This window comes from Malaya genurostris, chromosome 3 (genome assembly GCF_030247185.1).
Source record: "Malaya genurostris strain Urasoe2022 chromosome 3, Malgen_1.1, whole genome shotgun sequence".
In the NCBI taxonomy this organism is placed as follows: domain Eukaryota; kingdom Metazoa; phylum Arthropoda; class Insecta; order Diptera; family Culicidae; genus Malaya; species Malaya genurostris.
The window spans coordinates 254055363-254066476 of record NC_080572.1 but is presented as its reverse complement, the minus strand read 5'-3'; positions in this window follow the sequence as shown (position 1 = coordinate 254066476).

Sequence of the window (11114 nt, the reverse complement as noted above, 5' to 3'; positions counted from 1 at the left end):
TTACATCGGGGTTAATTTTGTATATTTTTCTACAAATCATTTTCTCATAACAAAGTCCCGATTCGAAGTCGTATCATTCATGCTCGCGGAGTCATTCATCCGGTTGTAGGCAGCCATCAGAAACACATGCTTGCTCCGCAGCACGCCGGGATTGCAGACATGTGCAACCACGATGCCAGCGATGCTTCGTGCGTGGGCTTGTTGCCGGGTATGGAAATAAAACAATAAAGAGAATCATCGTCCGTTTGGTAGGTATCAAACCCTTTTGGTTCCAGTGATTCCCATGCAATCGAAAAAAACATTTACCATCCTGATGCAACAGCAGTCCTTTACAGTGCAATTAGCGTGGTTTTCAAAATACATTTTGGATACATAGCTCGGCTCGTTCGAGTTCAGAACACGGCATGTGTGGTCGCCACTAAAGTATGTTTGTTCGATATATGTTGTGGAATTGAATACACTTTGATAAGGTCTGTTTACAAAATGATGTTTTTGAAATGACTGAATGGAGATTTGTTTATTTAATGTTCTTTTTTGTGTAGACAATATACTGAGATCAATATGATTCAGTTGAAACAGAGCTCTTGGTATTTTGGTACTTGCTACAGTAATTTGAACTCTTTCAATTTGATTTTCCCAATTCTTCAATTGATTTAGATTTAGGTTGATCCTGCGCTGGAAATGCGTTCTGCAATCGAAACTCAAGAAAAATGAAAAAAACGTTTGTTTTCAAGTTTCTGAATTTCGGCGCCCTCTTGATCCTGGCACCCTATGCGACCGCCTACTATCCTTTTATTCGACCCTGGACGTAACTATGGTAAACTGATTCTACATTCAACATTACCAACTGCACTGAAAATTTACTAAAGACACTTTCTTTCTGACAGTCTACCGCATAGCACGATGCCGTATTACAAAGGGTGATTTTTTGCTAGTATCTTTTTGGCAAGCACTGTTTTTGACAGATCACGCGTGAATCGTGTCTTTTGTCATCGCTAAACTTGTTCATTTTGGTCTATAATTTAAACATGAATCGTCCTACGAACGAATAACGCTTGCAAATTATTAAATGTTACTATCAAAATTTATGCTCGGGTAATTAGATTTAGAGATCCATTTTTTATATCGAAAAATTGTGTTCAGCGATGAAGCTCATTTCTGTTTGAATGGATTCGTCAACAAGCAAAATTGCCGCATCAGGAGTGAAGACCAGTCAGGAGCATTGCAAGAGCTACCAATGCATTCCAAAAAAGTTTGGTGTGGATTATGGGCCGGCGGCATCATCGGGCCGTATCTTTTCAAAGGGACGGGGTCGGAACGTTACTTTGAATGGCGTGGTTTTTTTGTTCAAAATGAAATTAGAGTTCAAAAGAATTAGATATGCCTGACATGTGATTTCACGGTGCCACATCCCACACGGCACGCGAAACATTGACCAAATTGTGAGCCGCCTTCGGTGAACAGTTTATCTAATGTTTTATCTAAGCCTAGTGTGATTTAAAGCCTTTGGATCTATATCTTGTGGGCCCATGCTAAGGCTCATGTCTACAAGGACAAACCAGCAACGATTGGCGCGATGCAAGCTAATATTAAAGCATTTATTCGGTAAATACCGGCCAATATGTTGGAGATAGTGGGCCAAAATTGGACTTTGCGCATGGGTCATCTAAAGCGGAGTTTTTTTTTGAAAATCAAATCGGATACCTCTTTAAAAATCACTCTTTTCAATAGGTATTTGCTAGAAGTTTCTGATTGATAAGAAATCTTGCGTCATTTCGAGTCACATAACTTTGAGCATCGAAGTAAATATGTTGCGTTATTGCAACAAAATCACATACATCGAATTTAAAAATGCATAAATGCTCGCTCTAATTTACCGAAGTTTTTTATAACAATTGTAGACGTTTCTAGTGCGATTCTTCCAAAGTGTTTACCAGTTCTTGCAAGATGATATCAAATTTATTCAATGAATATTTCTGTAAACCAGTTCCATACACATATGTAATATTTTGCAGAATTCGGTAATTTTTGCCGAATTTTCAACAGTTGAACGATCGGTAATCTGCTCGGTAAAAGAATTGATTACTGAGTGTTCGGCAATGACGATTTTGTTGAACTGCCAACAAATTAACGAACAGTCTGATGAATGGTTTGGTAGTTTTTTTTTATTTGATTAAAATTCTCAATTTCAAGGGTTTTCGGATTGGAAAACAAAAAAAAAACATTTTTTTTCATTTTGCTGTTGTGTTTTTTTTTTATTTTATTTAATTTTGCATATTTTTATTCACAAAATTTAAGGAAATTAGAACCAGTCGGTTTCGTTGTCTAACATAGAGAAAATTATAAATTATCATGCTTCCTATCTGTTGATGAGGGAAAGATCATTGTATCCGCATATGTGAACATTTCAGTCGGAAATGTTTTTATTATTCGTCGCTTTCATAGTCGCATTTCCAAAATTACAATCAATTCGATCTTTGATGTAATCCGGGATATACTTCTGGCAGGCCCGTACCCAGGATTTCTTTTCGGGGGGCCTTAGATAAAAAAAATGTCAAATGAAGATTGCTTATGTACATAATTTTCGGTGCGTATTTAACAGACACTTTAAACATTTTCACTGGAACTATCATTATCACGTATTAAAATAAAACTGTGACTGTGAGTGAGAGGAGGTTATTGTATTACATTTCTTAACGTTTACTGCCATGCGATTTTAGTCGCGTTTGTGTATGACCTCCTAAATGTTCATTTATGAAGCACAAAAGTCCACAAGACTTCTGATAGATTTTGAGATTTGTGGAGAATGGGAAACATCTTCTAGATTTGTAGGTCATATTAGTTGATGGCTGCACACACTTACTTTAGCTATGCAGGTTCCACAAGTAGTGGATTAAATTTCCATAACGAAACTCACATCGATTTCTCAGATGTGATTCAAGGTTTGGGAACAAATAAAGCAAAATCAGGTGAACAAGAGGGATGGACAAGTAATTGGAGCCCTAAATTTTGGTCTTTAATCGCTCCATTAATGCACGCCAATGCTTGTTTTTTCCCACAAAACCGGCATCATGATCTTTCCGACCCACTGAGCCTCACTTCCAGGCACTAGTGCCGCTTCGAAAAACGACTTCAGGCCACTGTCGGGAAATCATTTTACTCTCTGGTGTATAATAATGGATCCAGCCAAACATGTACTCGAAGTACACTCGCGTTCGTTTTTTAAGTCTTAATTAAGTATGTGCGAGATCCAGCGGAAGGATATCTTTCTTATCTGTAGAATCTTACCCAACTACGCGCACCTTCTCTTTTCAGTCATCCAGTACAATTTAGTGTCTTATTATTATTGTTGTTTATTTTCCCCCGGATCTAACCTCCATTTTATTTAGTTTTGACACTGTTCGTTTCGTAGCAAACATTTTTTTGTTTCTGTTTCAGATTTTGAGAAACCCTCGGGCCCCCTCTTTGGGTACGTGCCTGGCTACTGACAGTAAAAACATATTAAAAGCTTAAAAAAATATATGGGTTATTAAATAATTTTAACTAAAGTTGGCAATCATGCACCCGTTTTTCTTTTATAAAAATTTGATTCACAAAATGATTTCCGCTTGACAGTTAGTATTACTTGAATGTCGTATTTACTGAGTTTCGGTACTTTGATAGAAAAATTTACGGGTTGCCGATCGTGCGGTAAAATTTTCCGTAATTATTGTAAAATAAAATTCATGTACCGAAAAAATGGTTATTTCTGATCTTTACTGTAAATTTTCGTGAAAAAAATTACCGAATACCGGAATTAAACATTGTTTGTAAACATTACTTAGTATTAATTTTAAACCTAATTTAACCATTTGGGAATACTGGTCTGTAATAAACAGCAGACAGTATTTTTTTATGTCTAGAATTATAAGCTGATACAGTGTAAAAATGTTTCAATTTAACAGCAAACCATTTCAACCGAGCCAGAACATATGGCAGTTATGACATTCCAACAAACCTAGAACTTCTTAACGTAACTCCGGAAACAACTTTCGAAAGCGTTTCCCATACCATACCATATACCTACCGCAAAGCAAACCATCGTCACCGTGCCTGTAGAGGAAATAAAACGCGTCCAACAGTCTGGGGAAACATTTCAAAATAAACAAACACGGGTCTGCCTGCTTGGCTGCTACATGCAGTTCGATTCGGAACGGGTAAAAACAAAGGTCCCCAACCTGCTCTGGCCTCACCCCAAATGCCCTATTCGCGTGATCCGCATCAACGCCATTATCCATCGCCATCGGTGCTCGCATCTGTTTAAAATCAATGATCCCCCAGCGAAACCTAACCCCAACATTGCCGCGAATTCAAGGGGCAGGACGCATTCATGTCCTCTGTGGCGAAGCATTGCATGTTGTTCTCGTTTGTGTTACTTCACTGGCTCGGAATCTCCCGATGCCAGGCTAAGTGATGCCTTTGTAGAGAATGAAACTGCGGGGCAATTTTCCCATTATTCGAAAACCTCTTTGTGGTTAATTTTATGATATGATAAATATTTACAAGATAGAATTTTAATTTGTGTGTCGTGATGCTATACAGTGTTTAGTGTGAAATCGGTCTGGCTTTCATTGAAATTTTGAATGGAACGGGTTGCCAAAAAAACATCACAATCATACTAATTTAATATATCAATGAATAAAAATGGGAAATTAAAAATTAATCATATAACACAAAATCGTTGGTCATAGATTGTTCATGCATTTTGTTTCCTAATTTTCCTATGTTTACTCTAAAAAGTATTAGGAAATTTGATAAAAAAACGCAGAATAACTGTTACTCACATTTTTCAACGAATTAACGCTAAGTTAATATCTCTGAAAAAGTTGGAGTGAGATTAACATTATGCCAACTGCAGCCTGAATACCTCTCACAGGGGGAGTCGATAATTATTGCGACACTTTAGATGGATTGGTAAATCCAAAATTGCTGAATCAAAACTGTGTCCGAAGTCTTGAAATTGGCAAGAGCAAAGACAATATCGAAAGAAAAACCGACCATTTGCAGCGAGAAATAGCACAAATTGTGAGAGTATCGAAAAAAGGAGTCAGTACAACATTGGAAATATTTGCGGCCGACACAGGAAAACTTCAACAAATAATGGTAAATATATAGAAATTAAAATTACCAAACTGTAAGACATTTGAGTCGAAATCAATCATACACTTCCAAGACCGATTTCTGATACAATGGTCACACGTCGATCGCAGGAGATCGTTTTGTACAGACGATTCGTTGCCGTTGTTGCGATCGGTAAATGGTTGTAAATGTTCGGATGTTTATTTCAAGGTGAAGAGTAAGGTATACCATTAATAATGGAAAACAATATCTGCTAAATTGCACCACGGCCACGCTTACAGGACCATATTCTTTCCATGAAATTTTTCTTCCCCAAATCACAAGCTGCTGTATGCCTCAATAGCTTCACGAATTCCAGTTTTCAGGTTTTGAATCGACGCTGGGTTGTTGGCATAGACCACTTCTTAAACTTGGCCCCAAAGGAAGAAGTCGCAAGGTGTTAAATCACAAGATCTCGGTGACTATTTTGATCACCTCTTCGTGAGATAACATAGTCAGGAGACATTTTCCGTAAAAGTTCGATGGTTTCGTTGCTTATGTGGCATGTAGCACCGTCTTGCTAAAAGTGATCTTTGTCCAGATCAATAGCATCCAGTTCCGGACATAAAATATCATAGTTCATCTCTCGATAACGCAATCCATTCACCGTAACCGTAACTCATGTTCGAAAAAGTATCATGAGCCACATCAAACAGTTACACGTTGAGGATGGAGAGGAAAGTTTTGGGTTTCCGAGCCCCAGATGCGGGAATTTTGCTTGTTGACGTAGCCACCGAGATGGAAATAGGACTCTTCAATTCATATGATTTTTCGATGAAATACTGGATCATTTTAATTCATTTCAAGGACTCAGCAAAGACACGACGTTGTTCATGATCGGTATTGTTCCATTTTCATTATTGACGTAATTTCTACTTGTCAAATGTCAACAAATAACAACTTCAAAAGCGACATCTGTCGAAGTTACGGGCTATTCACACTCAAATAAAAATTCACGTTCGATTCACTTGAAAAATCACGTAGAATGGTTTCAAATGTCAAATTGAATATTTTACTTGACGGAAATGAATGTTATACGAACATCCCCTAAAATGAATAGAGTCATCACATAAGGTTTACGTGAATTGACCAAACGTCAAACAATCTACGTGAATTTCCAGTGTGAAAAACTCGATTTTGAAAATGGCGAGCAGTGGCCCTCGAAATGTAAGTAGTGTAAATATTTGTGAGAAAAGTTGTTTAATTACAATTTTTTACTCCATCGACCGGACCATTCCAGTATGAAAGTTTCCATGTGTTCAACTGGACCGAGTGCCTGCGTGAGTCCGGAAGTTTACCCGCTACTGCCGAATACTTCAAACAGGCCGTTGGTATGAAGCTAGAGACACTGGGACCATGTAATGCGACTTCAACCTGCATCGGTAGTGTTGTGGGAGTTCTTGGATCTCGACTTCGGCTTCGGTTGGATGGCAGTGACAACAAAAACGATTTCTGGAGGCTTGTCGATTTGAGATACCACAACGTTATTAGTTGCTTTTTAAGCCATTGGAATTATATGACAATTTTCTGAAATAAATGTTTTATATTTCATGGCATTTTTCATTTCATAGATTTATATCAAAATCTGGAATCTCCCTTTTGACTTCAACCAATATATGAAATAGTAATTTTCTGGTATCTGAATTTGATATGAACTGATAGATAAATGTGATATGAACAGTACATTACATTTTACCTATGAAACACGTAACTTTTACTGGATTATGCATTATACAGCTTTTAAATGCCAGTCCATTAAAACCTACGTGAAAAGTAGGGTGGAAAATATTCACATAACTTTTCACGTAACTATAATATGATTATTATTTTGAGTGCATAATTACACCACATACACCACAGACTAACAGACATGACACTGTGAATGAATTGTTCCAAAAATAAATCTTTGTGGGAACAAGTTCCACCTAGAGTGACTATAATCAGAGTGGCGACAGCTGTTCGTTTGGAATGACAGCTACCAGTTCCAAACGAGCAAACGACCTGTCAATTCAATGTAAAGTTAATGGAATGTTTTTAATTGTTGCCAGCATTACGGATGAGATGTCGTCACTCTGGTTATAGGCACTCTAGTTCCACCTATATTGAGCTGCGCGAACTATTCATTATCGGTTCACCCCTTGTGTTATGTAAATGTTTTTTTTACTAATTGGTCCCCCGTTTGTCAACACAGATCAGCTGCTTGCAGTGATGCCTGATTCCAGGCTTAGTAGAATATTTGAAAATGAATCGTCGCAATAAATTATGGGATTAGGTTGACAATATATTTAACGTTTTTAGCAATGTTTGAAGGAAACAATTTATTTTTCTCAACGTTGTTTAGAATAACAACTTCTCATGTACGTAGAACCGATTATTGGTTTGTGGTATATACATTAATATTTATACATTTTAGTTAATTTTTTGCACGGAATGTAAAAAGTTCATTACCGGGCCCGATGTAAAATGAACTTGTAGTTATCTAGGCTATTTTTGATTCTGTTGGTAATTTTCACCCGAAATTAATGGGCAGCAGGCTAGAAGCAAGTAAATATCGTAACAAAACATGGGTTTGATTTTGTATTGCGTTGAAGGATAAGAAGTAGGCACAATTCTGTATGTAGCTCTGGCAATATGTATTAAATCGTTATCCTGCATGAATTTCGCATGGACGTATACAAATCAGTACATTGGAATAAATGGCAACTCTGTTGGTAAATGAAAAAAATTAACACAGTCTAGATGATAGACTGATTGTTTTTAGTAGGGTAACGTGGCACCATCATGACACTTGCGAGTACTGTCCCAACTAAAGGCATATTCGAAATGGCCTTAAAAATGATTGAAAAATCCAATTTGAGTGTTCTGTCTGTTAGTCTGTAAACATATGATGAATAGAATTTACATAACAAAGTGCCCAATTTTGTATTTTAAACACACAATGGATCCCATAATGAATAAATTGTATTCTCATTATTGTAATTTTCACTGGCGGTCACCGAAGATTGCGATGCGACAAGATTGCGATAAAATGCGAAACTGTCATTTGCATCGATTGAAACCCAAACCAGAATAATATTTTTTCAAATTGACCGTTAAACGACAATGTTTTTATAACAAGAATAATTATACAATGATACTTTGTATTATTCGACATCTTTGTCTTCAAAACCTCGTTCTTCTCTCGAAACACTATCAATATTACCTATAAAAATAAACTACTATTCAAAACTACTACGTCTACTCTAAAAAATCAGTTGTCTTTGACAGATACATACTTGTTGATGATTTTAGCGAACAAACAAAAAATTCTTGTCGCTAAAGAATATTACCTTTGGAATATTCCTAATGACCAAGATTGCAATAAAATGTTGAACCAAATACATTATTTGTATTTGGTTGAACTGTTTTTAAAACAGATGCTATCATTGTGGTTCAATCTACTTGAAATCGTCATCAATAGACGCATCGTCGCCACGAAAAAAAACCTTAATTGAATTTTTGCTGATTTTTTTCCACTCTCCGACCTGTCACTTTTTGTGAACCACGCCAAAAAGCGTTATTAGAAATAACAACTTAAAGCAATGAAGAACATCCTATCATAATATTTTCTTTCACTTACAAGTGGTCCCTTTATAAAAACAGTTTCGGTGGGACGTGGAACAAAAACGCACGAAAAAGTAACCACAAACGATTTCTCATTAGTCTTGCTGGCCATGTTGCTTCACGGAAAAGCCTGAATTAATTTTACTCCTTCATTGTCCTTCAAAGTTCAGTTACCACACACCACCACAGTATGGTTTAACTTTCTCTGCAGACATAAGCTTTCCCCGAACTGAAATCATCACGATCCGAATCGTCATCCTGTTGGTTGAATGTTGGCAGGGGTACCCTCAGTGATGCGATTGATTCATTAACATATTTTCACCTTTCTCTCCTGGGTGGACGTCTTTTTTTTATGCATCATCCTGAACCTGGAATTCATCCTACAGTCCGTGTATAAACAAATCACACGCATATTTTGTCGAGTCAATGTTTTTCTTTCATTTCTCACCTGACGTACTTGAGAACTTTTTCGATAAAATAGAATGTTTCGAACTCACTAACAGGAACTTTGAATCTTTCTCTCATTTGAAGAAATGGATTTGAGAAAAATAACTTGATTTAAAAACATATTAATATTTTGCTACTGACATGATTTGAAGTGGGTTTTATTTCCACTGTAGGCTGTCATTTTAAATGATTATATGATTTTTCTAGTTGTGGAACAAAACATCAAACCTAAAAGCGGGGAAAATGCAATTGCAAGTTTTAACATACCTGAGCGATGATAGAGTATTAATTTTCAAATGCCGGAAAGACTTGCTTGTGCACGTATTTTTTTCCTCGACTGTTCCAATCCTACGATAATGGAACAGCTAAGAAGATTTGAAAGTTAATTTCTTGAGCTGATGGACAGAAAAAGGCCATCAAAAGCATTAACTTTTCTAGCTCGTCAGCCCACATAGTGCAAATGAGATAAGACCCAAAATCACACATTGCTGCAAACAAACCCTAATCTATTGCAATATTTTTCCTGCTGGAGCAAATCACAAAACAGAAGGCAATAAGACAATGATGTGTGGTTTTCTCACTCCTGCTGAACTGGACTGAATAAAAGTTGCCTGAAGTGTTTACACAAGCATCTTCATTTATGAAACGAAAACATCATCAGCAATGAACCGCTAATGAATAAGGTGGGAAGAAACGTGGGCACTCGAAAGGTGCTAAAAATAACAGAGGGAAAATTTCTGTCACCACCGAATTCCGGTAAATTCCTATCCGGGGCTCTTTTGTGACGGGCAAAAAATCGATGGACCATGGAGGTCTCACGTATATTGTGTGCCAATGAGATCTAGAAGGAAATCGCATTTATAACTATCGGTCTTATTTGATCACGAACCCGAACATGCGACGATATTTCGATCTGCAAATTGAAAGAAAATGTGAAATACCACCCTTGGAGTTTATATGATATGTATACGCTTGAGACAATTTAAATAAAAATTATTTTTAAGTAAGCCTTTCATGATTGGTCTCGTGTCATACCAGAACGTTTTTGATTGTTGAGTTAAAATCTATACCTTCTTTGCTCGATAATCAACATTATTTGGCATAATTTTGCATAAAACCTGTACTATGAACACAGAAAACGAAACGAATCAAATTACTTTTCTTTTCGTCTTAGACTCGTCAGTGCATAACAAATTATGTTGAGCTGTTATGCCACCTAGCAGTCCAGCATAAACCGCTAAGCAGATTTGCTATTTGCAAACCACTTTTTGCTTTGCACCGAAAAAAGAAATTGTTTTTTTAACGTCTTGGGTCTTAAAGAATGATCACTGATTGGATTAAATGAGCTATCGATGCACTTGGATTATGTTCGAAAAGTAAGGGTCATTCGCTGATATCTCAAAGTCGACAAGTCGTAACAGTTTAAATTTATGTAAGTTCACTACTCGTTCAACTATTTCATGTGTACACAGTTCGAAAAATTCTTGTGATTTTACATCTTTTCAGATGCACATAAATGGAGCGTCATATTTCACACAAATTTATATTCCAGAGCATGTAAAATTGTGTGATTTGAAAATTACATGGCTTTAAAACGAAAGGAATAAAAATCAAAAGATCGACATCAACAACGCGACTTGAGCTGAGCTGAGCTGAGCTGAAGTAGATCGCCCGTAGTTGCACTTCGTGATTGACCGAATGAGTGGAAATGTACAATGAACCAAGAAAATGAAGCTTGGGAGAAGCAAATCATTTTCACTGTACATACCCACTCACTCCTAACTTTTTATTGAATGATCAATAACGACGCTGGCTACGACCAAAGGCTGTGCTACTGAGGGAAAGGAAGGAATGTTAGTCCGATACTCGTTGTTTCTAGAGACCGCGGGTACCACTGTATCTCCACG